The sequence below is a fragment of the Balaenoptera physalus genome (genome assembly GCF_965194825.1).
Source record: "Balaenoptera physalus genome assembly, chromosome: 13".
NCBI lineage: Eukaryota > Metazoa > Chordata > Mammalia > Artiodactyla > Balaenopteridae > Balaenoptera > Balaenoptera physalus.
This window is the reverse complement of record NC_138892.1, coordinates 56,448,732-56,472,989: the sequence shown is the minus strand read 5'-3', so window position 1 is coordinate 56,472,989 and position 24,258 is coordinate 56,448,732. Positions and strand designations below refer to the sequence as shown.

Sequence of the window (24,258 nt, the reverse complement as noted above, 5' to 3'; positions counted from 1 at the left end):
GTCAAAATAATAGGTCCTCAATAACTGGGGGTACTGATAGCACCATGTCAGTTATAACTGTATTTTGGTACATATTCTTAATCATCACTAGACTTCTGCTAATATAACAAAAAGCACTGTTTTATATATTATAAATAAATGGTTATAAGAATCATTTGTACAAATATATATAATTTAAATATATTTTATATTTGTAAAAATGTTCCTGTTTTTGTTAGACTAGCAGAAGTACAGTGGCAATTAAGATTTTTTTTTGTTATTATTTTCTATAGCAGTCATACCAGTAGTAGTAGTATGTCCCTTTGGTGTTCAGCTTCTATGACCTGAGATGTATTTTTAGGTAATTCAACTTCTCATTAATGTACAATATCCTTGTCAATGAAAGAAAACAAAATATAATTTCTAAATACATACCAATTCATTGAAATATATTTAAGTTCTTTTATCATAAGACAATTCAATTGCTTCTTCATTAGCTAAAGCATTTAGCATGTACTTATCTACATGTAGCACTACAGACGGCCAACCTTGTGTAAAAGTTTGATAGTTCACTTAAAGAAAAATTTTATTGTCTACCTTCCCAAAATCCTTTGCACTTATTCGTAAAGTTCTGAATTCCTCTAACATTGGATGAAATATTTTTTCATCGTTAGAGAAGATGTTTAAAAATTAAAATAATTCCTAAAGATACAATACATAAATATAAAAGTATTCAGATTAATATTTTAATAAGACAGGAAGAAAAGTATAAATGTGTTGGGGCCCAGGGTAAATCGTCCCAAAATGTACCTCAATAGTATATTGATTATTTTGAATTAAAGTTACTTAAGGACTTCCCTGGTGGTGCAGTGGTTAAGAATCCGCCTGCCAATGGAGGGGACACGGGTTCGATCCCTGGTCTGGGAAGATCCCACATGCCTTAGAACAACTAAGCCCGTGCACCACAACTACTGAGCCTGCGTTCTAGAGCCCGCGAGCCACAACTACTGAAGCCCACGTGCCTAGAGCCTGTGCTCCACAACAAGAGAAGCCACTGCAATGAGAAGCACGTGCACCACAACAAAGAGTAGCCCCCGCTTGCCGCAACTAGAGAAAGCCTGTGTGCAGCAACGAAGACCTAACACAGCCAAAAATAAATAAATAAATTAAAAAAATAAAGTTACTTAAGAAATGGTCAATGCAAAAGGGACACTCTGACCATCCTTTCTGTCCCATGAAAGCAAGAAATAAATCTCTCATGTGAAAGGTACACTCCCAGCATCTGGAGGTAAAAGGACACCCTTATCGCCAGAGATAGGGAATTCGAACCGAAAAGCCTGTATATACAAACCTTGTTATTTCTTTAATTTACTACCTGAAGCCCACACTCTGTTTATACTTTTCACTAATTGAGCACCCAAAACCTAAGTTTCTTTGTACTGTCAATTTCTTACAAATCTATCGTTTCTTTTTCGAAAAAGTATAAAAGCTGCCTGTTTTGGCCACTTCTTAGGTCCCATTTCTATGAATTAAAATTTGTTTCTTTTTCTCCTGTTAATCTGTCTTGTGTCATTTTTGTTATTACAAGAACTCAGAAGGGGTAGAGGGGGAAATTTCCTCCTCCCTGACAAATGTAAGTGGTAGATTTGGCAGCTATCAAATGTTCTCAGTATAGGGCATCTGGTAAAATGACAAACTTAAATAACTTGATACAACACCTCCTTAATTCATTTTCTGACTCTTGCATTTACCTTAATTTTCTTTATGAGAAGAGACAGTTGCCAACAAAATAATCATTTTTTTAAAAACTATAAACTGAAATATATAATTACCCTCTGAAAAGCCATTTATGCTTTTTGGTTATATATAAAAATAAATCCAGACTTCTTGATCTAACAAGTTAAGTCTTGAGAAATCTGACCCCTTCATAATTTCATATGCTGCCCGAGCAAACTTGCTACACACTAGACTCCGTGTTCTGCTGTCTATTCAAGGAGGATGACAAATTCTTCAAGGGTCTTTTCACATTTTATTTTCTATATCTGGTGTACTCTAGACAAGTGGAATGGACTTACTAGTTAGCGCAAATGGTATGTCATAGATCAGCAAACAGATAAGTTCTTTGAATGTAAATCAAACACTTCACTAAGCTCAGCTGATGTTTGTTTGTTTGTTTTGTATTTGTTTTGTTTTCTCCTTAGCAAAGCTTTCTTAATGAAGTGCTTTGATTTGTCTCTTGTAGACTAACAGGTTGAGTAACTGCGTTTTGCCTCCCCTTCTATTTCACCCCCATCTAACACATTCACATATACTATCACACCAATTTTTGTTTAGCTATAGATTCCTTCTCCTCCTTCAAGTCTTAGCCCAAGGGTAATTTCATCAGGTAGAATCTTCTGGCCACCAAGTTAAACTAAATTGCCAGACCCTCTCTGTATTTTCTATCAACACATCTTATTTAATTTCTATATGACCACAATCACAACTTGCAATTTTATATTTATTAGCTGCTTTCTTGGTTTTTGTTAGTCTCCCCCATAACTGTGAGTTTAATAAAGACCAATGCCACTTTTGTACACTATGCCTAGTGTCCAGAATATAGTATTCAATATCTAAATTAAAAAACATGTATGTATTTGGCTGTGTATTTAGATGGTTACTGAGAAGACACAAGTCTCTCTCCTGGATTCTTTTGCTCTAGTTCATTGAGCTGTGGCTCAGTGGTCGAGCAAATATCTTGGGTGCTCGTAGTTGTCTTTGGTTGTCTGGAGAATTTTTCTGAATAAATAATTGATATTACAAATTTATGCTTTGTCTCAAGCCACAGCTTCAGAATACATCTTCCCTGACCTTCTCATTTGGGTGATATAGCCCTCAGGTGTATGTTACTGCAAGTTGTATATACCTGTATCCTAGAAAATGTCATTCCACACTCAATTTATCTGTTTACATTTTGCATTCGCCATTGGGTAATACCCTGCTTAAAGATAGGGACTTTTTGTAATGGTCTTTGTATTCCCAGTTTTTTTCACCTAACGTGTTTACATATAAAAGCCATATAACATGAAGTCTGTTTAAAGGTAACTTTTAGGAAGACATTTCTTATTCATTTATTATTCTTCTCCCATTACAATGTGGACTCTTTGGAAGCAGAGGATGAATTATATTTGTCTCTTTATTACTAGCTACTAACACAGTATGGGCAATGTTAGAGCACATGCAAACCTTCTATGCATGCTGGAACAAAAAGTAAGTAATATTAAATAATGGAAGGTGTGTTTGAAATGACCCAATCACCTCCTTCACTCAGAGATGAGGAAATGCTCTAAAAGGTAGTATAATTTTCCAAGAGCACAAAGCCAATTGGTGTCAGAAACATGATTAGATTGGTTTTCCCTTAGCCAGTTTATGAATTTTGTCATCATCCAGTGTACTTTTAGGTGTATGCTTTATTTTGAACTCCTCTATTCCTCAGGCAGCCATAACCTGAACAAAAGAGAGGAGCTGCTGAGTTTCTGAAAGGATTATGAGAGCCCAAAGACTGCATATGAATTAAGGGCAAAACCCTACCTGGGATCCTAACAGCAGTATATTTCTTTCTTCCCCATAGGCCATGAATATACTCAGCAGCTTGAAAATACATCATAAGGGAAAAAGAAGATTTCTACATCCTAAGCCATTCTCTACCTTGAGAATGTTGGCATTTTATATTATGTTTGAATATTTTTCTTAAAAAAAATAAACTTATCTCATTTGGACAGGCTGACATTTAGCCAAAAGTAGTTTTCAACATTCCCCTGGTTTTAGCCAGGGGAAGAGTGATTATAGAAAGATAGTCCCACCAAGCCTTTAGGGTTCATGAGTCAAGAGCTCCCTATTTTTCTCACCCACACTATGGACGCTAACACTTTGGTGAGCTAAACTTAAGAAAGAATAGCCCATTTCCAGCAGGGTGCACAGGATTAGAGTGCTCATGTGCAACGGAGAGTGAGACAGTTCTGTCCTGAGTCTTTCTCTTGGTTGCCTGTCACCATGGTGACGTGGAAGGGCATACTGGACCACAGTGCAAAAGAAAAATACAGTGATAATGAGATGTGGTAAAGAAAAATAGAGCAAGAAATGTATGTTTTCCTTTCTGGTCACAGAAATATTATCAATTGTTTCAACTTATTGAGATGGGGGGAAAAAACACCAGAAACAAAACTATCATTTTTAACTTTGTTGTTTCCAAATCTAGGCTTCTTCTAGCTGAAACTACTTGAGATTCCCAAACATGCTAGCAAGTGCCATCATGGCTTTGCTCAAACTGCTACAGATGTCAGGAATGCACCTGAACACTGACCCCCTCTCTGGTCCACACCCGGGGTGCAAACCATCAATGAAGAGTAGAAATGATAAGAAATGTCGCACTTTCAGTGGATTAGGATGAGCACTGCCTAACCAAAAGCAGAGTTAGTATAAGAAAAATCAGGAGAGAGGAATGCAACAGAAATCAGGTAAAGCAGACAGAAGGATCAATCAAGTCAACTAACACTAAAACATTTTGTAAAAGTAAAACTGAAAAATATTTATAAGCAGTGTAGCAGAAATGGAAATCAGATCAATTTGGGTCAGACAATGAATAGGAGGTGAGTAAATTTTTTAATTCAACTCTTGTAATTGTTTTAGTGCCTATTATATTTCCTCAAAAGTTATTTTAATAAATAAATAAATTTCTTGTCTTAAAAAATACAGTTAGGAGGCCCAATACTTAAAGTAAATATTTCCTCTTCAATGTTGTATGTTAATTCAAAGTAAGAAGATGATTATATTGTGAATGACTTCAGTTCAGAGCAATGGTCCTAAGGCAATGTTCTAAAAGATCTCTTCACTTCCTCAAAGTGGTTTTGTTAAGAAATTGCATCTTTCATAGAAACCACAATTGGAACAATGAATTAGTTTCAATTTTAATTAAATGATGATTTCATTTAGCTTTGATTAAATTACAACAGCTAGATAAACCTAGGCAGCAACATTTAGATAATTTAATTAGGTATGGCATTGCTTTTCTGTATTTCCACTCTGAATGACAGTTTTTCCTACACAAGATTCTCTGTACTTTTACTGAATACACATATGAAAACAACAGGCAAATTAAAACTAACTGCATGATATTTTTTCTTTTTTTTTTCAATTTTTACTTTTGGAAAGATTTTACGATAAATGGCAAATAACTGTCTTTTTCTCCATTTAAGATAAAATTTTCAATAAGAGCTATTTAATTTTATTAAGAAATAAACTTAAAATATTTTAGATAGTAAGGATTGGTTTCACCATAGAATAGCTAACCTTCCTTAGCTCCACTATTTTTTAAATTACTATTTTATAAAAATTGACTTTAATCATTCAGTTTAATACTTGGATTGCATTTTTCTTGTTCTCTTTGTCTCCTTTCTTTCCTTCCTTCTTTCCTTCCTCCCTCCCTCCCTCCTTTCTTTCTCCTTTCCTTCCTCCCTCCCTCCCTCCCTCTCTCTCTCTCTCTTTCTCTTTCTTTCTTTCTTTCTTTCTCTCGAGATTTATGTACCTCAGAGGATTGAACTTCAAGTGGTTGTAAGCTGTGATTCAACCTTAAAATTTCTGGCTCTCTTAGAGGGTTATTATATATCAGTAAGAGATTAGATTCAATTTCAAAAATAACAGTAACTAAATAAGATTGAGATTAACTTTCTTTCAAATAACAGTAAATCTAGGGATAGGCATCTCAGGTCCAAGGTGGCAATTGTTAAAGAAAAAAAAATACTGAACAGGATGAACAAACAAAAGTCAATTTTATCCCAATTGTATTACAACAGGGAAGAGACACTGAACTCAATTCCACTGAAACAAAAGCAGCAGAGTTTTTAAGAGCTGGGGTGGGGGGATTGTAGGCTACCTGTGTTTGCTAACTGGCCATACCCAAAGGAAAATTAAATTTTCTCCTTTTGTCATGACAGGAGGTAGTTTTACCACCTAGAATGAGAAGCTAACTGAAGTTAGGCTCCTACCTCTCTCTCTTTCTCCCCCCCACCCCCGTCTCTCTCTCTCTATATATATATGGTTTACTATATATAAACCTGATGGTAACCAAAACCAGAAATCTATAATGATACACACACACACAGGAGAAAGGAATCCAAACTTAACAGAAAGATAATCATCAAATCACAAGGGAAGAGAACATAAGAAAAAGAAAACAAACAAACAAACAAAAACCCCTACAAAAACAATCCCAAAACCATTTACAAAGTGGTAATAAGAACACACAAATCGATAATTACTTTAAATGTAAACGGACTAAATGCTCCAATCAGAAGACAGAGAGTGGCTGAATGGATACAAAAACAGGGCTTGTATATATACTGCCTACAAGAGACTCACTTCAGATCTAAAGACACACATATACTGAAAGTGAGGGGTTGGAAAAATGTATTCTGTGCAAATGGGAATCAAAAGAAAGCTCGAGTATCGATCCTTATATCAGACAAAATACACTTTGAAACAGAAACTGTTATAAGAGACAAAGAAGGACATTACATAATGATCAAGGGACTGACCAAAGAAGAAGATATAACAATTGTATATATCCCCAACACAGGAGCACCTAAATACATAAAGCAAATATTAACAGATATAAAGGGAAAAACTGACAGCAATACAATAATAGTAGAGGACTTCAACACTGTACTTACATCAATGGACAGAGCATCCTGACAGAAAATCATTAAGGAAACACTGGCCTTAAATGACACATCATACCAGATGGACAAACAAGTGGAGGCTACTAAATGACTATTGGATCACTGAAGAAATCAAGGAAATCAAAAAATTCCTGGAGATATATAAAAATAGAAACATAATTATCCAAAATTTATGGGATGCAGCAAAAGCAGTTCTAAGAGGAACGTTTATAACAATACAACCTTACCACTGGAAATAAGAAAAATCTCAAATAAATAACCTAAACTTACACCTAAAGGAACTTGAAAAAGAACAAACAAAACCCAAAGTTAGTAGAAGGAAAGAAATCACAAAGATCAGAGCAGAAATAAATGAAATAGTGACAAAAAAAAAGAACTAGTTCTCTGAAAAGATAAACAAAATTGATAAACGTTTAGCCAGACTCATCAAGAAAAAAAGAGAAAGGGCCCAAATCAATAAAATCAGAACTGAAAAAGGAGAGTTACACCCGACACCACAGAAATACAAATAATCATGAGACTACTAAGAGCAACTACACACCAATAAAATGGACAACCTAGAAGAAACGGACAAATTCCTAGAAATGTACAATCTCTCAAGACTGAACCAGGAAGAAATAGATAATATGAACAGACTAATTATCAATAATGAAATTGAATCAGTAGCTAAAAAAACCAAAAATACAAAAAACCTCCCAACAAACAAAAGTCCAGGACCAGATGGCTTCACAGGTGAATTCTACAAAACATTTAAAGAAGAGTTAACACATATCCCTTCTCAAACTATTTAAAAAAAATTGAAGAGGAGGGGACAGTTCCAAACTCATTCTACAAGGCCAGTGTTATCCTTATACTAAAACCAGATAAACACACTACAAATAAGTAAAAGTACAGGCCAATACCACTGATGAACATAGTTGCAAAAATCCTCAATAAAATATTAGTAAACCAAATTCAGCAATATGTTTAAAAGGATCATACATCATGATCAAGTGGAATTTATCCAAGGGATGCAAGGATTTTTCAATATCCACAAATCAATCACTGCGATACACCACATTAACAAATTGAAGAATAAAAACCAGATGCAGAAAAAGCTTTTGACAAAATTCAACATCAATTAATTATAAAACTCTCCAGAAAGTGGGCATAGAGGGAACATACCTCAGCGTAACAAAGGCCATATATGATAGGCCCACAAAAGACCCTGAATAGGCAAAACAATCTTGAGAAAGAATAACATAGCTGGAGGTATCACACTCCCAGACTTCAGACTATACTGCAAAGCTAAGTAATCACAACAGTATGGTATTGGCACAAAAGCAGACACATAGGTCAATGGAACAGAATAGAGAGTCCAGAGATAAACCCAGGCACTTATGGTCAATTAGTCTATGACAAAGTAGGCAAGAGTATATAATGGAGAAAAGACAGTATCTTCAATAAGTGGTGCTGGGAAAATTGGACAGCTGCACATAAAAGAATGAAATTAGAACATTTTCTTACACCATATAGAAAAATGAACTCAAAATGGATTAAAGATTTAAATGTAAACCTGAGATCATAACACTTCTAAAAAAGAACATAGGCAGAACATTCTCTGACATATATCAAAGCAATATATTTTTGGATCTGTCCCCTAAGGCAAAGGAAACAAAAACAAAACTAAACAAATGGGACCTAATCAAATTTAAAAGCTTTTGCACAGCAAAGAAAACCTTCATTAAAAAGAAAAGACAAATTACTGAATGGGAGAAAATATTTGCAAATGATATGACCAATAAAGGGTTAATATCCAAAGTATATAAACAGCTAATACAATTCCATATTAAAAAAAAAAAAAACCAAAAAACAAAACAAAACGACCTGATTAAAAATCCAGCAGAAGACCTGGATGGTGATTTTTCCAAAGAAGACATACAGACATACAGGCACATGAAAAGATGCTAAACATCACTAATCATCAGAGAAATGCAAATGAAAACCATATCACCTCACATCTGTCAGAATGGCTATCATCAAAAAGACCCCAAATAAGAAATGTTGGTGAGGATGTTGAGAAAAAGGAACCCATGTACACTGTTTATGGGAATGTAAATTGGTGCAGCCACTGTGGAAAACAGTATGGAAGTCCCTCAAAAAACTAAAAGTAGAACTACCCCATTATCCAGCAATTCCACTGCTGGGTACGTATCTGAAGAAAATGAAAACACTAATTCAAAAAGATGCATGCCCCTCGATGTTCACAGTAGCAGTATTTACAATAGCCAAGATATGGAAGCAGCCTAAATGTCCATCAGCAGAGGAATTGATAAAGAAGACATGGAATACTATTCAGCCATAAAAAAGAATAAAATTTTCCATTTGCAACAGCCTGGATGGCCCTGGAGGGTATTATGCTTAGTGAAACAAGTCAGGCACAGAAAGACAAATACTGTATGTTATCACTTATATGTGGAATCTGAAAATAAAAGAAACTAGTGAATATATAACAAAAAAGAAACAGATTCACAGATATAGAGAACTAGCAGTTACCAGTGGAGAGGGGCAAGATATGGGTAGGGTATTAAGAACAAACAACTATGTATAAGATAAATAAGCTATATTGGATATATTGTACTGCACAGGGAATTTAGCCAATACTGTATAAAAACCATAAATGGAATATAATCTATAAAAATTTTAAGTCACTATGTCGTACACCTAAAACTTATATAATACTGTGAATCAACTCTACCTCAATTAAAAATTTTCATTATTTGATCTGATAATGTCTGTATTAATTACATGACAATAAGCCTCAGTTAAAGTTAAGATCCTAAGCTCTGGAATTTGTTTGCCTTCCTAGGTGCCAAGTAGATCCAAGAGCCAAGGGAAGAGTACAAGTATGCTGTAGTATAGTGACTCTCACTGAAGAGATACAAGGGATTTGATTGTAAGAAATTTGAAACAAGCCATTATCATTGTAACTTTACTCTTTTGGCCTAGCTTCAATCTTTGAACTATTTGAATTGGTCTGAATCAAGTTTATCAATTGTACTTCTTGGTTTATTTAACCCAACCCCTCCCCCCCTTCTCTCTTCTCTCTTCTCTCTCTCTCTCTCTGTCTCTTTTTTTAAAGGAACTTATATGTTTCCCTTTGGATTTAATAGGTCATTGCAGGAGTAAAAATCAAGTCGTTGTGGTAGATAAAAGTCAGGCTAATACTTTTTCTGTGTATGTATATGGAAATATATATATATATAAATATATATATATATATATATATATATATACAGGCCGCACTGCATGGCTTGCAGAATCTTAGTTCCCCAACCAGGGATTGAACCCAGGCCCTTGGCAGTGAAAGCGTGGAGTCCTAACCACTGGACCGCCAGGGAATTCCCACCAGCTATATTTTGTACAAGAGCTATCTACTATCAGAGGAATACTTTTGGAATTATAAACTCTTATGTTCTCATGAGACTTTATATGCAATCTTTATTTGAAGATATGAGCTCTGCCATAACTATTAGACTTGCCTAGAATGACAAGTTAAACACCATGACTATTAAGGTACTTATGCTAGTTTGACCTCAGTGAAAAGAAACATTATTTCTGGGGTTTCCCTGGTGGCGCAGTGGTTGAGAATCTGCCTGCCAATGCAGGGGACACGGGTTCGAGCCCTGGTCTGGGAAGATCCCACATGCCGAGGAGCAACTAGGCCCGTTGAGCCACAACTACTGAGCCTGCGCGTCTGGAGCCCGTGCTCCGCAACAAGAGAGGCCGCGATAGTGAGAGGCCCGCGCACCGCGATGAAGAGTGGCCCCCACTTGCCGCAACTAGAGAAAGCCCTCGCACAGCAACGAAGACCCAACACAGCCAAAAATAAATAAATAAATAAATAAATTAAAAAAAAAAAGCCAGACCCTAGTTAAAGTGGTCAGGACAAACTTATAAAAAAAAAAGAAACATTATTTCTGGAAAAAAATCTTTCTTCATCATAAAAGTTAAATTATTTCATCAGACCCAAAGCCTCTTGTAGTTATTAATATGCAATTATAATTTCATGAGATTTGAAGTGTAGAATTAATTACCATTTTAATATTTGATCTTGCCTTTATATTTTATATTATAAACATGTTATTGAAGCCTTTGCTCTAGGTACAATACATATTGGGACTCTTGAATATAATGCACTTAAGTGGAAACATGACAAGTGTCATTGCCAAAATTGAAGGTCCAGAGCAAGGTTAAATTAGTACAATATTTATAGAAGTATCAATATGAAGAGTATGAGAGTCATTTATTTTCCAACCAACAAAGGGGCTTAGGCTTAGATTTCATGCTTTCACCATTTTCCTCAGCATAACTGGAATGTGATTTAGAGGGCAATAAATGCATATCCAAAAAATGCACATAATTGAGAAACAGAAACAGATTCAGAAGTACATGGCTTAATGGATGTCCTGAGGAACTAGAGCAGCTGGAAGTGTTACTACATTATGCTACTCCTTCACAATGGGAAAGAAGAGCATGAGAAACTCTGTAGCTGGGAAAACATTCACTATCTCCTTTCCCTTTTGGAACCATAGCCATATTTTCCCAGTTATATGTTCAGAATTTGTGAATAATCATCTATTCCTAAAAGAAGTGGAAATTCTTTGGAGAAGTGAGATTTTGCAGCCTGCATGTTGAATTTCATCTCAAATTAAAAAGCACTGATATACCTTCTGAAGTGAAATTTCAGCCACCATGAACGGCAAATTCCCAAGTTAAGTGCACATTAGTTTATATTTTATGTGTGTTGATATTCAAATTAACATCATCTAGAATGACACATGGAGCCAGAGTGAGAACAGATGAGGAATCAGGCGTGTTGCTGGTACTCTCATTTACGTGTATAACATCACTGAAGAAATCACTTGAAAAGAATTCACACGTAGTAAGCATAGACCTAGGCAAAACACTGCTGCTGTTTTAACGGATGACAAAGCTAATCCAGGTTCAAATACTCCTTACAAATTTATATCCATATCTATTGCCTTACTCTCTCCCAAATGACTTCAGAGTTTCTGTGGTTTTTCAATTAACTCAGTAAGAGAAGCATGGATATTTCAGTTTTGTTGCTTCAGGGTTTATCTGAAGCATGAGTTTGATAGCAATAACTGGCTTGCTTAGAAAACAGTTCTTACATTTGAAAGGGAATTAAAAAATGGCATCAACTTAAATACACATCCTGAAATTCCATTAGAAAGTTAGATAATGGAAGGAAATGATAAGTGGGCTTTTGTTCCTTATTCTATAAATTGTACAAGTGATAGAAATAAATATTCAATTATTGACCAAATTAAACGATTCCCATTTATAACGGGTTGAACAGTGTCCTCTGAGAACTCATGTCCACCTGAAACCTCAGATTTTGACTTCTTTTTAGTCTCTGCAGAAGCAATTAGTTAGCATGAGGTGAGACTGGATGCTGGGCTGTAAATCCAATCACTAATGTCCTTATAAGAAGAGGAAAGGACACACAGATGCACACAGGAAAGAAGGTCATGTGATGATGGAAGCAGAGATTAGAGTGACCCAGCTACAAGCAAAGGAATGCCAAAGATTTTTGGCAACCACCAGAGGCTAGAAGAGAGTCACGGAACAGTCTCCTTCAGAACTTCCAGAATGAACCAGTTTTGCTGATACCTTGATTTCAGACTTAGCCTCCAGCACTGTCAGATAATAAATTCCTGTTGATTTAAGTCACCAGTTTTGTAGTAATTTGTTATGGCAGCCTTAGGAAACTAATGCATTAGTTAAAGAATAACACAGTGCATAATTTGCAAAAGTGATAAGTTATCAAGGAAGCTGGGCCCAATTTTTCTATGCATGATTCTTTGATAAAAGAAATCTGTGCTAATCCTTGGTATAGGCAAGATGCTCTTATGTGTGTTAATCCTCCCAATATTATCTTGAGACATTAGGCTGCCTCCCTCCCCCTTCAAAAAAAAAAAGACGTTAGCAAAGCAGAATAAAATTACACCAAAAATAACATGGAAAATCTTCACCTGAGATGATTCTGTATGTGTTGTCATGGATTACAGAACAATTTGATGACAAAGGTTTCCTACCTCCTATACACTAAAATAAATACCAACTGATTTAAAGAGCTATAGAAACAAAAAAATGCAAAAAAATTGAAGAAAATAAATGACATATTTTATGATATTAGAGAAGGAAGAAACCCAAAACAATATACGACCAGATTTCTTTTGGCTACATTTGACTAATTATAAAGTTTGAAATTTTTATAAGAAAATGTACACTATGAACTGATTTAAAACTCAAACTGCAACCTGTCACCAGCTCTTTGCAATTCACATAGCAGATCAGTTATGGATAACAGAAAACTAATTCTGTTCTAGGGCATCATTCATTTACCAGATATTCTCTTTGCTTAAGTAGTACACCCAGAGGTGTCTCATACTGTTGATTTGGTCCCAGTTTGCCTAGATTGTTCTAGCTTCAAACTTCCAGTAATCTAATGATATTTAATGACTCAAGCTTCAGCATGATATATTGCTCTAATTTATTCTTTTTTTGTTTCTAAATATTTTAAAATATAAATATGGCAGAATCAGTTATTTGTTGTTAACAAACATTCCCAGAATTCAGAGCTCATGCTTTAAAACATTTTTTGCACATCGTAACCATTTGAATATGTGTTTTGTGCCGATCCTAGCCTACTGCTAACCAATGGTGTGGCTGGACTAGCCCTTGTGGTTCTTATCATGATTGCAAGACATCCTCAGCAATAACCATCAGGAAACTTTGAAAGAGACAAGGTTTATTACTTACAAGTCCTGGAAATTACATGACATACTTGGAGCCACATATCAAGGTCACAGGTAGAGAGAGACTGAGAGCATATGGGCCTGGGGTTCTGCTTTTATTGGGGTCATGGATTGACGGCCTAGGGTTTGATGAGCTCATTCTTTATCAGTGAATTTAAAAATAAGAGCGGAAATTTAAAGTGCAGAAAGAGAGAAAACAAGAGGCCTAAATGGTCAGTTATCTAAGGAGCCTGGGGTGGTGGAAAGCCTACCTCTTTATCTAGTCCTGTGACTGGCAATGTTATTATTCAATATAGCTGTCTTAAAGTGGATGCCTTGGCAATCAAAGCTTAAGTCAGCACTTGCATTACAAAAAAGAAAAACCAACTGTCACACTAAAATATGTCATGAAAACTATGAATCACTGTCTTAGAAAAATGCATATAATCTTACACATAAACACACATCTACACACAAACACACACATTTACACACATGGTTTTTGTACTTTTTAAAACTATTCATAGTCTTCCTAAAATTCATCCTGAAATACTCTAATGATTCTCTGATCTTAAGAACTGCTGCAAAAATTTTGTATAAAATATACTCAATTCTATGTTGCCTATGAATCACACAAATAAAACAAAAAAGATATTATGAATATTAAAATATTAACATAATATAGACTCTTTAAGATCAAATGCTTCCCCACCATTTTAATACAATGATCTATATAGGATGTCTATGCAGAAAAGTTATGAAAAAGTCATATAAATTTTTCAAAATAACTTTTTTCTCCTATAGTCATTATATCTATAAACTCCTGCAAACATAATTCTTGCATCTACTTTCCAAAATAACTTGTCAATTATTCAATTGACTAACATGATTTTCCAAAATGTTGTTCCTCCAAAAATCTATTCATATCACATCAATGATAACGTTCTGGTATTTTACTGTCTCTTTGTGCATTTTTTCAATTCAAATATTTTGCTTATTAAAGATAAAAATGCACACAGTGGATGAAAATCAGTGTATGTGGTCTTATTCCTTTTGGAATTATTATTCTCTGTTTAGAATCATACTTGATAAATAGTAAGTTCCCAAAAATATACATTAAATAGAACTTAACTAAAGAATTCTAATTATTTCCCTTACTATGTTCGTATTTTTTTTAAATTTCTAAGCTAATTTTTTCATCTATATGAATGGAAAAGTAAAATATCTACCTTCCTAGATTGATTTATACATTAAGATAATTTATGTAATAGCATTTAACAAGTTTCTTAGCATATAGGAAGATCTTAATGTGACTTCCTCTTCTTTTCTCTTAAATCTTTTCAATCTATGAATGTGATGTATGCTGTGAAATATCTGTGTATGACTGGTTTTTAAAAGCCTTGGTTAAAAAAACTGAATTTGCTAAATGATAAATGTAGTGATGGTTTATTCCACTATGTTGGAACTAAACTGAATTTATAAAACATCAATTTAGGCACAGTTTTAACATTGTATTAGATCTCAGCGTTTATTTCAGACTAAATGCTTGTTTATAAGGGAAATTTGGTAGACACTGAAAATATCAAAAATAAGTTAAAAATTACCTTTATCTCCCTGCTTCACTCCTCCCTTGCCTCAGAGTTACATAAGTCCTTTCTTCCCCCTACCCAATTTCACTTCCAAGAAGTAATAAGGACTATCAATAGTTTAGAAGAGGTTCTTTTCAGACTTTTTAATACACTCTCACTTGTGTGATGTGTGGAAGAGTCAACTTTCATTGAAAATGCATTCTACCTATGTACTAGATATCTTTCTTTTCTCCCAGCGCCACTCCCCATACTTCTCAGCTTTGATCTGTGTCCTGGGTGGCTTTCTTGCCCTCTGTCTTCCAATTTAGTTTCCCTGTTAAAGGCAGTAACAGAAGTTAAGAAAATGGGAAGAAAATAAGATTAGGGTATTTGTTACCCAGAGCCCTTTCACTGAGTTCCTGTGCATAGGTTTTACCTTTCCAGTGTAAACAACAGCTCTACGTGCAGGCTTCCCTATCCCTGCAGCTATGTCTCTGGGTTCAGAGTCTGCTTCTCCTTCTAATTTTAGGCTGAAGGGTGTCAACAGCTTTCTGTTGTCACTACCCTTGAGGTACTGTACCTTCTTTTTCCTAAGCCCTTTGTGAATAGTTTTTGTTTTGTTTTTGTTAAACTCATACATTTATATGTATATATATTTCTGTATTCATGAGTATCTTCCCATTAGAATGTAGTATGCTAGGTGGGTAAATGGTTTACATAGTTTTTTTCAAAGGCTTTTGTTTCCTCAATTGAGAAAATCACCATGCAAACAATAGGCCCTTATTACTTGCTTTTAAAATATCAAATTAACATTTTCTTTTTCTGGAAAAACAAATGGAATCTATCTCCATTTTGACATAAATATATACACATTTATATAAATAATCACGGTACTATATATAAGAAAAGAGGACGAGAGAAACAACAAAACCCTCTACAAATTCCATTAATTCAGGGTCATCAAACAGGATCATAGAGCTTTTTTTACAGTAAAAACCATCAAAACTATCACTCTGACATGATCAATTACAAACACAATTTTCTCTGTAAGGTGTATAGCTCTTTGAGAGAGCTTGGAAAAAATCCTGAAGACGGATGGTTTGTTTTGTTTTTTGCTTTGTGTTTTTTTTTGTTGTTGTTGTTGGTTTTTTGCAGATCTTTTTGTCCAAGAACTGTACATAGTTCTTTGTAGTTAGTTGAAATCAATGCTTCCCTTTAAAGCCCTCTCCCGCAGACACACACAAATTCCATGAATGACATTGCTTGGGCCTTACACCGCATATCTACAAATATACTGATGTTCATTCCCTGCACCTTCCATACTTAGTTCTTGACTATTTCTCATTCATTGTCATTCTCTTTCTTGTGATCCTGCATGAGGCAAGCCTTTTGAAGGGTTGATTTCTTTAGATCCAAATTCTTCGGTGTACATTTTCCACTGGCACTCTAGAATCAGCTGGGTATTTTCATGTTCAGGATGTTGAACTTGCTGTTCTGAACAAGCTGACAGGCTGCTGTCACCAAGCTCTTGAGAGTCATTAACAATATGTAGAAATATTTCCTTTCTGTATTTTTCTAGATATTCATTAGAATTAACTTTTCTTCCTAATTCCTATAATTCCTTTATGTAAAAATGTGTAGGCTTTCACCACTAAGATATCCCACTGTCTTAGGAACACTTGATATATTAATTGTGTCAATACCACAATTGTCTATTTGGTCATGGGGCCTTGTGGGAAGGTGTCAGTTGGCTCTGATTTTATGGATGAGAAGTTAGAGAGGCTGATTAGAACTGAGGAGGCAAATTGGTTTATAATGGTTTATAATTTGTTGAGCTTTAAACTTTAGCTCATAAAGCTTATCAGGGTTGTCTTTCTGTTTTGAAGACCTGGGGTCCAAGGCCAATCATCTACTCATGATACGCAGAGGCCACTTCAGGAAACTATCATCTCAATGGGAGGTCCAGCTGGACATCATTCATGAAGTCCCATGTTGCCCTTACTTCTATGCCTTCATAGCCCAGTAAGATGCAAAAGAATAATTTAAAATGATAAAATAATTATGTAAGGAATATACCTACATACACTTTAATTCTATTTTTCTTTTTCAGTCTTGGGTGAAGCAGTTGGTATGTGGCTTGTTTAGCAGGCTGAACAACATTAGCAAAGACACAATTTGATTTTGCTTCTGTAAATTAATAATCTCAGTATCTTTGTGTGGAGAAAGATGAGCAAAAGCTTCATAATAATTGAAGACAAGTACAAGAAAGATCATTGACAGGCATCCACATGCTTTTTCTCAGTTCATGTTAGAATATACAGTGAGGAGAGACCAATCATTGCTCAGAATTACTGCCTCAACAGATATTTCTGTTTTGAAAAGTAATGATAGATGATCAAAATCTCAAGGCAATGCATCATATTTAAGGAGTTTGGGGCCTTGAAACAATGAGTTACATTCAAAACGCTCCAGTGTCAGAACTAAGAAAATAAACACATATTTTTTTCTTTGTTTTCACAACAAAGAGCATTTTGAAAAAGAATGGAAAACACAGATTGAGAAGGTTCTAGGCAGATAACGGATCATCTGAGGTCTGGCAAGAACCAGAATAATGTAAAGTCAAGTGTTTTTGTATTTTGGGGGGAGTGGAGTGCCTGAGGAAAAGCTAAGTACTTTCAAAATTATTCTTTCAGCCCTTCCTACTCAGTGGATGTAAGTACCATTAACTAGAGAAGCCACTGATATTGACTTGTTGGAAAAAATACACAATAAAGAGCTATTTTCATAAAAAAAAAATAACATGGTAGAGTCAGTTACAACTCAGAATTCTGGTAAATTAGAGAGCCGAGTGGAGGAGAGTCAGAATACTAAGGAAGGCTGAATTTAGCGTTCACAGGCAAAAACACTGGATTGGACTATGTACATGAATTCATAGCCTATCTTCCTCATTCCTCATTATGAATTCTTGGGTAAGTTCCCAAACCCCTCTTAGTTTTCATATAGATAAAATGAAATTTATAGTGTCTAACTTATGAGGTATTTGTGAAGGTGGGATAACACATTAAAATTCATATAATTATAATTAAAATTTATATAATTTATAGCACAAAGATATTATGTCATTTACAGTTTGACTATTATTACAGAATTGCGACACAATGCAGATCAAGTAAAAATAATAGATTAAATTTACTATCTGAAGTTCTTCAAATCCCTTTCATTCTAGTATCAACCAAAATCTTGTTTCCAATTTGTTCTATGGTGACTAAAATCACTAATTATCTTCCAATTATTAAATCTAATGACCTTCTTCTTAGATCATATATTTTTTACCTCAAGGGGGAAGTTGGAAATTCTTACATTCTCCTCCTTTTGGAAATCTCATGGGTCATGGCTTCTACAATGAAATCCTCTCTTTGTTCTGTTAGTAGATGAATAATGCTTCTCAAATTCTACTTCTATCATCAATCTTTCTAGTCAATCTTTCCCTAGTTGGTGATTCCTTGTTACTTTTATTATATTGCTGTTTTTCTACTTTCACCCTACTAATTTACTCAGTATAGTTCCGTATTAAATTACAATGTTTCAATCACACACACCACCACATGTAACTACATACACAACAAATACCTCTATTTCTACTGAGCTCCACAACTCATGTTCCCAATAAGCTACTCAGTATCTTCACCTAGTTAAGCCAGAAGTGCAAGGAACTTGACATTTCCAAAGATTTAAATCATCTCCCGAAACAAGTGCCAGCAACTCAAAGACAAACCTGAATCCTCAAAGTACAAATCATTAGATTCGAGTAGACAATCAAAACCGTCCTATGTAAGCAAGTAAATTTCAGATTGAATATGGACAGGATGATTTAAAAAAAAAACAGAAAAGAAATTATAAAACCCTCTTGGAAAATCTGAGACAGTGTTGTGAAAAATCATATTTTTGTGGTTAACGTCAATGAGGAACTGATAATCGGTAGTGTGTTTTATGCTATAATGTACATATACATTTCATTATTTAAATTTATGGCATACTTAGCATGCTTTTAAAATATACTATACATTTAATTTATATATATTATATACATGTATATTATTTATAGGTACATAAGTATATATAGGTATATGTGTACATATATATGTAAAGTGATATCCCAGAGATCACAAATGGCTATTAAATTTTCTTAATATAGATGTTGTCATATATACGTCATATATATTCTTTGGAATTTAACACAATTATTAACAATATGCTACTGATAGTCTAAAAATTATTCTTAAAGCAACTATAGAAACCAGTAGCATATAATTTCGTTGATAATATAGTAGCTTCCCAATGCACATGTAAATGACTACTGTAATGATACAGCTAAAGAAAATAATTCACAATTCATGAATAATAAGGCCACCAGCTTCATATCCCTGAATCAAATGTGTTTACAACAATCACTATCTCTCATGTAAATAAGATAAATGGCAAACCTTATTCCAAATGCATCTGATGGATTATATCCTAAACTTTAACATTTAAATGTTTTACAAAATATATATCCCTGTATTAAATCTGGCTCAATATTGTCATTATAAACCACAAGTTGATTATGAAATGTCAAAGAAAAAGTAAAAATCACATTATTTAAAAACAAAGGAAAGATATAAAAAGCATTTAAATTTAATATGAATAAAGTAGTAAAAATAATGAATAAAATAGATTATAAAAATGATTTTAAAACATCAAGAAGATAAGTATGAGGTAACTAATATAGTAAACCTAATTGTATTTAATGTCTAAATTCAGCTGTAATGAATTTACATTGTAACAAATTCACTTAATACTTAACTTCTAAGAAACCCTCGTGAATTTACACAGTACAGTAAAGAGATTAGAAAAAAGTACTCATTAATTTGTGAGCTCATGGCTACTAAATCTATTTAACATGGAAGTAAATTCCTTGGCTTTATTAGCAATGGACTGTCATAAGAGATCAAATATGAAAGCAAGTATGTAACTCATGCTGAGTCATAGAAAGTAAGGAATAAAACACTTCTGCAATATTATAATTTTCACCTTGATATGAATTCCTGCACATGTCATTTATAAATCTTCTCTCTAAATGTTTTCAGGATTGGAAGGGACCTGAATGCCTTACATTCAAATTATGAACAAGCTTATTAATACAAACATCATATATTTCTCAAGAAAAGCAATCAGGGTTTCCTTGATGGCACAGTGGTTAAGAATCCGCCTGCCAATGCAGGGCACACGGGTTCAAGCCCTGGTTCAGGAAGATCCCACATACCGCAGAGCAACTAAGCCCGTGTGCCACAACTGCTGAGCCTGTGCTCTAGAACCCACGAGCCACAACTACTGAGCCCACGTGCCTAGAGCCCATGCTCTGCAACAAGAGAAGCCACTGCAATGAGAAGCCCACGCACCGCAACGAAGAGTAGCCCCTGCTCGCCAAAACTAGAGAAAGCCCATGCACAGCAACAAAGACCCAATGCAGCCAAAAATAAATAAATAAATTAATTAATTAATTAATGAAAAAAAAGAAAAGCAATCAAATGTATTCTTACTCAAAGCTTTGTTTGGTTTCAACCACAAATCATTTTACAAACTTCTTCCATATTTTAACTGGAATAGATGCATATTAGATTCTATTCTCTTCTCACATCCGAGAGACTGCTAGTTATACTCAGTCTTGAAAGGGGAAGAAGGAAAATTTGTCGCAGTCCCAAACCATATGTCAATCAAATTGTGGCCTATCGGTTAAATGAAACTAGCAAATGTGTATTGGCCACCTGCCATGTAATAATCACTTTTAAGTGATCTAGGGATTAATTATAAAAGTAAGATATAGTTTATTGAATCTGTTTTATGTGTGTGACACGGAGGAAGATTTTGTGAGTATTTTCTGTCATCCTTGTACTTGTATGACCCATGAAATAGCCTAACTAGTGGTCATATCTGAAATAGAAACTGACAGTGGTGCACAGTTAGTATTATCTGTATGTCTATGCATATGTATATGCATTCAAAAAACTTCTAAGTATGCTGTTAATGTATTCTGGTCATTCTCTGGATAGACAGATCGCTAGCTAGGCAGATAAACACACATCATAGATTCACATCTTCTGTTCTGAATTAATTGAAGGTTAATATTTATATCCATAAAAATGGGTTATATTAATTTAATCTTATATACACCTGTGCGTGGATTGTGATTTAAATTGTCAGACACTTTCATTCTTTAAATCTGGCACTAAGTCTTTTTCTCCTTTCATACTTTTTCATTGCTAAGCAAGTAATAATAAATCCATAATTTTAGAATTATATAAATACCAACTGAAAAAAACAAAACAAATAAATAGAAAGCACAACCATTAATTCTGGGTAGCCAATGATCAAAAACCAGTCAAATATCACATAATTAAAATTTTTTGAAAAACAACAAGGACTATCAAGAATATCAACTGTGCTTTATGATCTTCTTGCCAGGGATTCTGATTCATTCTTTAGTACTACACTAGTAACGTCAGCAAATGACAAGGTGTTTGCATTTTCTGAGTTTTGTGAGTTAAAATTACATTTAAGATTCTGAAAATTTAAAGGTACATTTAAAATTTTAAAAATAATTAACACATAATTCCTTGTTGGAGTCAGAACTGTACATGTTGTGCAATGTTAATTGTCCCTAATAAAAGGCCAAAACCATATATAGAATTTACATTTTTTAAAAGTTTACTGAGGTATGATTGAAAAAATATGTACATACTTAATATGTACAATTTGATGAGTTTGGAGATAAGTATATACCCTTGAGACTTTCACCACAATATATGCCTTAAACATATCCATCACCTCCAAAAGTATACTCCCATCCTTTTTATTTATTTGTTTTGTGACAAATAAATAAAACTTAACATAAGATCTACCCTCTTAACACGTTTTAAAGTATACAATACAGTATTATTAATTACAGGCTTTATGTTGAAGATCAGATTTCTAGGACTTACTCATCTTGTATAACTGAAACTTTGTATCATTTGACTAATACCTCTCTGTTTCCCCTTTCCCTCACCTCCTGACAACCACCATTCTACTTTCTGCTTTTATTTTAGATTCTTTGTTCAAGTGGAATCATGTAGTATGTCTCTTTATTACTGTCTTATTTCACTTAGCTTAATGTCCTCCAGGTTCATCCAAGTTGTAGCAAATAGAATTTACATTTGTAAATAGCCATGTACATATAACATACAGTAATTGATATGGTTCTACTTTCCAGCCATATTTCAAGCATTCTTTCTAAAAAAATATTCTCCACTTAACCTCAGAATCGTGTTAAGAATGAAAAATATTCCATCTTCCATTTCTGCTTCTGAGTTGGAGCTAAGTATTTTCATATTTGAAAGAAGTATGTAATACGTGCATGAAGTGTGGAAAACTATGCCTTTCCTTCAAGAAAGCTATGAAACTCTAGGCAATCTGTACCACAAAGTTGTCTTTAATTGTGTCTCACTGGTCCATTAAACTGTGTGTTTATACCACTAGGGAAAAGTTCATTCCCTATGTAAAGGCTGATACTGTAAATCTCAGGGCATAGTTAAGCACAGTCTTCTGCAAGCATTCTCAGATAAGGGAGCTGCTGTCCTCTCATGAGGGGACAGTGCTAATCATGGGATATTGATTAGTATGGACAGTGCGGAGACTGTGTGTGGTTAATGAGAGTGATCAGTAAGGTAGGTATTTCTGAAGGTAAAAAATAGGGTAGACTAATGCTCTTTTATTTTATTTATTCTTTTTTAATAAATAAGTAAATAAATTAATTAATTGTTTGTCAGCTGCACTGGGTCTTTGTTGCTGCACACAGGCTTTCTCTAGTTGCTACGAGCAGGGGCTACGCTTCGTTGCGGTGCGCGGGCTTCTCTTGTTGCGGAGCATGGGCTCTAGGTGCGTGATTTTTAGTAGTTGTGGTTTGCGGGCTCTAGAGCGCAGGCTCAGTAGTTGTGGCGCACGGGCTTAGTTGTTCTTTGGCATGGGGGATCTTCCCCGGGCCAGGGCTCGAACCTGTGCCCCCTGCTTTGGCAGGAGGATTCTTAACCACTGCGCCACCAGGGAAGTCCCTCTTATATTTTAAATTCCTACAACATTCTAAAAGATGAATATGATGGTCACTCTTGAACTATAGTCACTTTTGAAGAATCTTGATAATTTTAAACATTGCTTAATTACAAGGCGAAAAATGGTGCTCCCGTTTTTCCCACCAGAAATCTTTAATTGATATATTGAAAGATTCTCAAGGGTTAGGAGAAAGTAATAGAATTCCGAAATTTTCAAGTAAGAGTCTTTCCAAAGTTATTCAAATGTAAGCTCTCACCTAACTCAGTTAACCTAGTAACAATACCTGAAGTTTTACTTGAAAACTGCCTCATCATAAATCACTTCAAGAGGAAATCTATTGCATTGTAGGGGAGCATTCATGGTTAGAAACAGTTTCTCTGATTGTAACCATATGTAAACATAAACAAATATATAAGAAAATAAGTAAATAAATGATAGATAAGTGTATTTGCCATATGTAATTTTTAAATTATTTATATGCCTGAAATAACTGAAAATGAATTAGCCCATAGCCTTGGGAGTTTTAGTTAGTTAAATTAAGACAGCTATCATGCTATCTATAATATTTCTTGGTACTGCTTAAAATGTTGACCTCAACATGTCATGGTAGAAGCTCTCACCATGGACACCAGTGGCATACAAGTTTCTAAATGCAAAGGATACTTCTATTCCCTCTGTAGATCATTGCACCGGGGCAAAACATTGAAGTTTCATATCTACTTATCAATTTCCACTTACAAGTAATCTAATTCTTCAGTATTGAAAGTTGGGTGTTCTCTAAGTGTTCAATTCTCTCTGAAAGTCCTGTATTTTTCCCTGCTTCTCTCTATGCCTGGAAAATTCTATTTAATCCTTCTTTGTATTTCTCTCTCAATTCAGCCATTAAAACCATCCTAGGAACTTGTCTTCTCTGAGAAGCTGCCCCTTAGTGTGTGAACTATTTTTACTCACAGTGCTTCTGACACCAAATGTGTGGATTTTTTTTCCTTGCACCAACCAATTCTCCAACTACCTGGACACCAACTGGTATCCTAGAATTCAATCCAGTTCTGACACTGACTACCCAGA

At 34.5% G+C, this 24,258-nt stretch overlaps 2 long non-coding RNA genes across 2 annotated transcripts in view; one reads left to right on the top strand and one right to left on the bottom strand.

Moving 5' to 3' along the window:
* The window catches only part of LOC309642049, a 1,010,235-nt gene that overhangs the window by 230,249 nt on the left and 755,728 nt on the right, over positions 1 to 24,258 (top strand). The gene's annotated exons all lie outside the window — the stretch shown is intronic.
* The window catches only part of LOC309642039, a 515,348-nt gene continuing 498,216 nt past the window's right edge, over positions 7,127 to 24,258 (bottom strand). The window contains exon 2 of the long non-coding RNA XR_014252927.1: positions 7,127 to 10,086. This is a non-coding gene — a long non-coding RNA (uncharacterized lncRNA). The remainder of the gene's footprint in view (positions 10,087 to 24,258) is intronic.